Below are 6,894 nucleotides of genomic sequence, written 5' to 3'. Positions count from 1 at the left end.
TTGAGACAAGGTCTCCCTGTAGCCCCAGCTGTCCTGGAACTCACTATGTAGACCAGGCTGTCATTGAACTGACAGAGATCCGCCTGCCTCTGCCTCCCGAGTGCTGGGATTAAAGGCGTGTGCCACCATGCGCGGCCCAGACTATTCTCTTATGGGAATGGCAGGAAGAGAGGAACAAAGGGAAGTTCCTGCTGCAGAAGTCATAATGGAAGTGTGGACTTACGGATGTCAGTAGCTCAGGAACTAAATTTTGTGGTAGTTCCTGGAATAAGATGCTGGAGGTCTAGTCTACAGCCCCTACAGATGAAGAAGACAAAATGGAGGAATCCACAAACCACCAAGAAAGAAACAGAAGCTCAAGCAACTGGGCTAACAAGACTCCTTTGGTGACCCTCTCCAGCCACATAGAAGCAATTTCTTCAGTACTGTGGTCAGGTGCTGAAGAAATCTGCAGTGCATCTTGGGATCACACAATTGGAGTATGAGCTGCTGAGTCTGATGGTCTTAAGCCAACTTTGGCAGGAAATAAAATGTTTAATTGTATTTCCTATTCTCTACTTTGAAGATGTTTGGCATCTGGAAGCACAGATGGACATATCAGACTGTAGGATCTCAGAATAAAAGATAGTTCTCCAGTGTCACTGTCTCTTACCTCTCATACAAGCTGGATAACATCAGTGAAGTATCTCCTACCCGAGAACAGCAGCTGACTTCAGGCTCTTTAGACAATATTGTCAAGCTATGAGATACAAAACGTTCTAAGGCTTTTCTCTATCGTCTATCCTCATGAAGATAAAGTTGTATGTATGTGGACTGGACAGACATGGGGCTACTTCTGAGTGGAGGAACAGATAAGCTACATTCCTACACACAGTCACCTACTACTTCCCCCTATGGCAGCTTGAAAATGAATAATTTGATCAAAGAGACTATCTTGTTGAGTTCTGTTTTGCTTTGGAAACAGCGTCTCACTTTTATGTCATAGAGAATTTGTAAGTGAAATTGGTAGAGAGGGCTGAGGATGTAGCTCACTTGGTTGAGTGCTTGCCTAGCATGCACAAAGTTCTGCGTTTTATCAACAGCACTGCACAAAAACTAGGCCTGGTGGTACACCCCTATACTAGCCCTTAGGAGGTTAGAAACAGGAGGATTCAAAGTTCAAGATCATCTTTGGCTACATATTGAGTTCCAGGCCAGTCTGTGTTACATGAGACCCTGTCTCAAAAGAAAGAAAGAAATCAGTAGAAAATTATCAGGCATATTGTCAATGCAGAGACAGAAAGCAGCCTTTTAAAGTCTGTGATGATTCATCCTTCATGAGAGCAAACGTTTCACTATCTTTTTCTTCTCTCATGTTTATGCAGTATAATAAATATGTGGCCTGTATTCAATAACAACAAAACAACAATAATAATAGCTGCTAATCCATACCTATCCATCAATAAGCTGGGCCCTTAGCTCCCAGAGCAGCATAGAGGAACATGGGCTTAGTAGGAAAGTTTGAGGAGAGTTTCTTGATGACACATAGTCCACAATATCAAAGACAGGGAATATCCTGCCTGATGAAGACACAGACTTCCACAGAGAGCTCATATTCACTCACATTTCGATATAGCTAGATACCTTCCAGTGCGCTGACCTCCCATCACTAGAGCAATTCATTGAGTAAGAGTTCCTCCTGCTAGTTTGCCCAAGACCCTAGTCTGGGTTCTTGATATTTTAAGATTAACCATAACCATGTGTTGCAAATCCCAAATTACCTTAACATTTGCATATAGGCCAGGTTAGTTCCTAAGAAGGTTGTAGAAAAATAACCATTGCTAGGAAGCGTTCATCTACTGGGAAGAACAGGCACACTGGGAAAAGCATTTTACAAATGTCTGCTACTCACAGCTTTCCTGTGCAGAGGCAATAACAACAAAAGTCTGCAAGAGTGAGCACTCTGAAAATGTTTCTGCATGGTTTAGCAGAAATAATCTGTCTGTCTCAAGATTACTAAAACTTCCTCGTATGAGCAACACTCATTAAGAACTTGACAAATAAGAATTTCTGGTGAGGCAGGGCTGCCTTTTGCACTGGGTGTATATGATCCAAATTACCTACCTCAGCCCTGATTCTTTGTGGCATTATTAACTACCTTCCATTGACTTGTTTGTGGGTCTGTCTACTTCTTTATTTCCTGTCTCCTCTAGACAGAATAAGGATCACACCCATCTTGCCAAATGCCATATCTCTGTGTCCACACCGCACTTGGCAAACAGCAGTACCGACGAAGAGTGAACCAGTCAATGGCAGTTTTTCCCTCCAGTCCTGATCTGCATTTCTGCATAGTCAGCATGTCTCTGAGTGAAAGATGAGGATAATCCTTTTTAAGCCACATAAGCCAGGTGTGATAGTTTAAATGCGACTGTCCCCCATAGGCTCCAAGCATTCAAGTACTATGTCCCCAATTGGTGGTACTGTTTTGGGTGGTTTAGGGTGCTCAGCTGTGATAGAAGAAGCTCATCACTGGGGTGGGCTTTGAGAGTTCATAGCCTTGCCCCATTTCAAGTTTGGCTCTCTCTGTTTCCTGCACATGCTTGAAGATGTGAGTGCTCAGCTTTCTGCTCTGGCCACCTCTACTGCCACGCCTCCCCCACCATGATGGCTCTTATCCCTCTGGAACCATAAGCCTAATAATCTCTTCCTTCTATCAGTTGCCTTGGTCGTGGTGTTTTATCCCAGTGACAGAAAAGAAACTAATAGACCAGGAATTCTCAAGGCGTTTGAAGCCCCATGACTCTCTGGTGAGGTGGGAGTCATACATCTCTGCTACCCCTGAGGCAGCAGCAAACGCCCTGCCTGAGGTCCCTCGGGCCTGGGTGGGAGACGGGCTGGGTGAGTTGTCAGCTAAGGGGCCTTCCTGAGCCTCCACTCTTCATTTTCCAGTGATGAATATAAATAATCCCTAGCTCAGTGGGGGCTGCACAAATGAAGTGAGAAATCGTGCAAACTTGCTTAGCGAGTAATGTAAACTCAGTGAACAATCTTCAAACATGTTATTGCTGTTGTTGTTGCTGCTGCTGTTGTTATTGTAAGAATAATTCAAGGGGCTGGAAAGATGGCTCAGTGGTTAAGAGCACTGGCTGCTCTTGCAAAGGACCCAGGTTCAATGCCCAGCACCCACATGGCAGCCCATAATTCCAGTTCCAGGGGAGTCTGACACCCTGTTCTGATCCCTGTGGGCACTGCATGACACAGATGCATTTACACATATGCAGGCAATGTACTCATACACATAAAATAAAAATAATGAATAAAAAATATTTTATAAAAGAGTAATTCAGGCCTGGAGATATGGCTCAATGGTTAAAACACTGACTGTTCTTGCAGAAGACCCGGGCACCCACGTAGCAGCTAACAACTGTCTATAACTCCAGTTCCAGGGAATCCGACAGCCTCTTCTGTCCTCCACAGGCATTGCACAACACAGGTGCACTTACTACATCCAGGCAATACACACATACACATAAAATAAAAATAGTAAAATATTTTTTAAAAGAGTAATTCAAGGAATAGTTTTACCTTTAGTATAATTCATTTACTTCTGGGTAGGAGGTAAACAATGTTTCTGAGGCTGACATGCAAAGTTGTCCTCTAGTCTTCATGTGCACATGCATGCATGCACACTGGCACACAGAAGTACACACACACACACACACTCATTGAAATCTACCTGATGACTTTATAGACATACACGATGCCAAGGACCCAAGTGCAACTGACCATGACGAGTAATAATCAGATACATACAAATGAGAGATGCATGCGCCAATATCTCAGTGTTATTAGCAAAAACCTTGAGCCTTTCTGTAAGAAACAATGTCTTACAGGGCTTATACTGAATTCAATATTGTATAACTGTATTCACGATTAATCCTGCCCTTCAAAGACATCTAAATTTCGAATAGTAGTGGCACAATTAGGTTAACCCAGTTTCAGTAAAATCACAAGAAATTACTCTCATTTCCTGATTTTTTAAAAGAGTGCTGTTACACATTTTCACCTATTTCCACATTAGATATCTTCCTGAAATATTTCCAAATGAGCTAAAACTCAATGCGTGCTTTTACAGCTCCTGTGGAAAACAACTGCAAAAGTCTTTGGAAAGTGCCCAAATTTCACTAGTCCCCTAGAGGCAAAAAGATGCTAATAATATAAATAAAAGCAGTACAATAATAATAGCAAAACTCAAAGATTACACTTGTTCACGCTGATTCCATGGAGCACTTCTCCAAATGGGCCAGTCATGTCCCAAGACCAATAACCCAACACCTGACACAGAAACCAAGGATTCAACTCCTCTCAGCCCCTTGTTGCCAAGCTCGAGATGGCAGGTAGCTTACACATTACTTAAGGAACCAAAACTTTTCATCTCTTAGAGGTTCCTAAGGAAATGCAATAACTGCTGAATACTGACCTTTCTCAAAGGACATTTTCCTGCCACTAAGGTAAAAATTCCTTTCGATGGCGATTTCAACAGGCAACAGGGAACTCGATAAGATAGGGGAACTGCTTGGAAAGGCAAGAGGAGACCTCTTTCCAAGAGCTTTATTCAAGATTTTGGGTAGTAGTTGGGAATCCCCTCAAGTACACAGTAGGAAGACCCATTCCTGGCCTTAGGAAGGAATTGTCAGGAGAAAGGAGGGTACTGCTCCAAAGAGGTCTCTTTCAGGTTCAAATTCAGTGTCTAAAGGTAAGACAAATGTGTAAATTGGACCAGGTTAAGGAAGAAAGGAGTCTTTCTTAAAGGTATTTTAAAACACATATTTCTAAAGGTACCCAATGCAGAAAGTTCTAGTTTCCTAACTAGTGTCTAAGCTCCTTCTTCCTTAGGAACAAAGACCAAGCTGTTTAGGAACAAAGACCAAGCTGTTTTAAGGGTGTAAATGAAGGGCTGGAGAGATGGCTCAGTAGTTAAGAATACTGGATGTTCTTGCAGAAGACCCAGGTTCGAATCCCAACACCCACATGGCAGCTAACAACTGTCCATAACTCCAGTTCCAGGGGATCCAAGAGCCTCTTCTGTCCTCTACAAGCATTGCACGACATGGGTACACTTACCTACATGCAGGCAATACACGCATACACATAAAAACAAATAAAATATTTAAAAAATAAAAAAAAATTTTTAAAAAAGAATGTGAATGAGTCTGATGTGCTGCGTACTGTACAAGGGAAAATGATGCTTTCAGAAGACATGGTTATTAAATGAAAATCTCAGTGCCTAATGTTAGTCAGGAAGACCTCAGCAGCACCTGGAACAACAAGGCTATCATCCTATCATCACTGTTCTTGGTCGCCCATAACTAGATGGTAAGACTCTATTGCTGAAGACACCAGTCACTTTGAATGAAGGATATAAAGAAATATCATCCTGAACTGACCAGGAAACTTTCTCCCTGCTGGCTCACTCACATTGTACTGGAAGGTGATTTGCAAGCTGCTGGGGGAGAAAAGACATCAATGGTCTTACCCAGCACTGGACCCTGCATGCTGCAATACAGACCTGCTTTCAAGATGTGACCACCAGTGCAATAGTGGCTTGACACTTAAGGGAGTAACCAACTGCTTTCTGATTGGATATATGGCTTGCTCTGATGGAGAGATTTAATGCTTGGCACTGTAAACTTGGTCAAAAGCCCAGGACTAGGGCGATCATAGACCCCAGGGAAAAAAACTTACTACTGTTGTTTTACTAAATGGTCATGCTATTAAACTTCACTCTAAATATTTATCTTATACTCGTAGATTTGTGCTGCTCTCAACTTTGGACAGAGAATCTTCTTTTTTTCAGTTGCCAGTGGTTAATTCAGATACTCATAACTGGTCAAAGTGCCGAGTATAAATAACTCTGAGTGCTCAGCTGTGGGTAGGCCATCTAAACTAACCTCCCATCATCCAAGGCTCAGGGAACTTCATGGAAATGGAGTGGAAAGAAGGTAGGAGTTGGGGGTGGGTAGGAAGGTGAAACGCTGATTTCTGGACTTGACGTGGCAGTTGCACACATCAACACATAGAAGCTGTGGTTATCTGCATGACCGTCACAAGATCCAACCAGTCAAAATTCCAGCATGGATGGGGGGAAGCCCTGAAGCTCCACTTACCTACTAAAGGAGCTATTGGCGGTTAATGGATGCTGGGAGAGGTTGCTCATTCCAGTGGATGGTCAAACACCCGTGTACCTATGGGCAACACTAATTGGACTCAAGGGGCTATTAACACACACACAAAAAAAAGGACAGGAAGTTGGGAGGGAGAGAAATGGGGTGGGGCAGTAGGAGATGGAGGGAGAAAGGGGTGGGTGGATACACTCAATATACATTGTATAAATGTACAAAACTTTCAAAGTATAAAAAAGATTATTTTTTAAAATGATAGAAATGATCCATTCAAAATACCAGTCTTCTTTGCTAAATTTGACCATGTGGCTATGTTACAGATAAAGTCTGTTGGCAAGAAAAAGGGGTTAATGATGGCAAGAGAATCAAAACTACTCATGAATCACAGTAGCTGATAGTACCTGCACAAAACTTACACAAGGCTGAGCCCATCTGCATCCTGTTATGGAAGGAGTAGGGGCTCACAAGGCCCTATCCCTTCCTGAGGATCTACAGGCAGCTAATGTCTGCTGGGATAGAAAGAGACATTTTCTTCAGTGGTATAGTTGGTAGTAAATGGCTCATGTTCCTATAAATAATCTCTCAGCTGTGCTCCTATAAGCAACCCTAATTAAGGTCTTCGGGTCTCACAGAAAAAGATGATGATGACAGATGATGATGATAGATAGATAGATAGATAGATAGATAGATAGATAGATAGATAGATAAATAGATAGATAGATAGATGATAGAT

General features: G+C 42.4%; 1 pseudogene; it reads left to right on the top strand.

The window, feature by feature from the left end:
* The window catches only part of LOC103751274, a 1,635-nt pseudogene extending 650 nt beyond the window's left edge, over positions 1–985 (top strand).
* The last annotated feature ends 5,909 nt before the right edge of the window (positions 986–6,894 follow it).

This window comes from Nannospalax galili, unplaced genomic scaffold (genome assembly GCF_000622305.1).
Source record: "Nannospalax galili isolate Female #2095 unplaced genomic scaffold, S.galili_v1.0 scaffold666, whole genome shotgun sequence".
NCBI classification, from domain to species: domain Eukaryota; kingdom Metazoa; phylum Chordata; class Mammalia; order Rodentia; family Spalacidae; genus Nannospalax; species Nannospalax galili.
The sequence above is the reverse complement of the archived record's forward strand: the minus strand, read 5'-3'. Positions and strand labels throughout refer to the sequence as shown.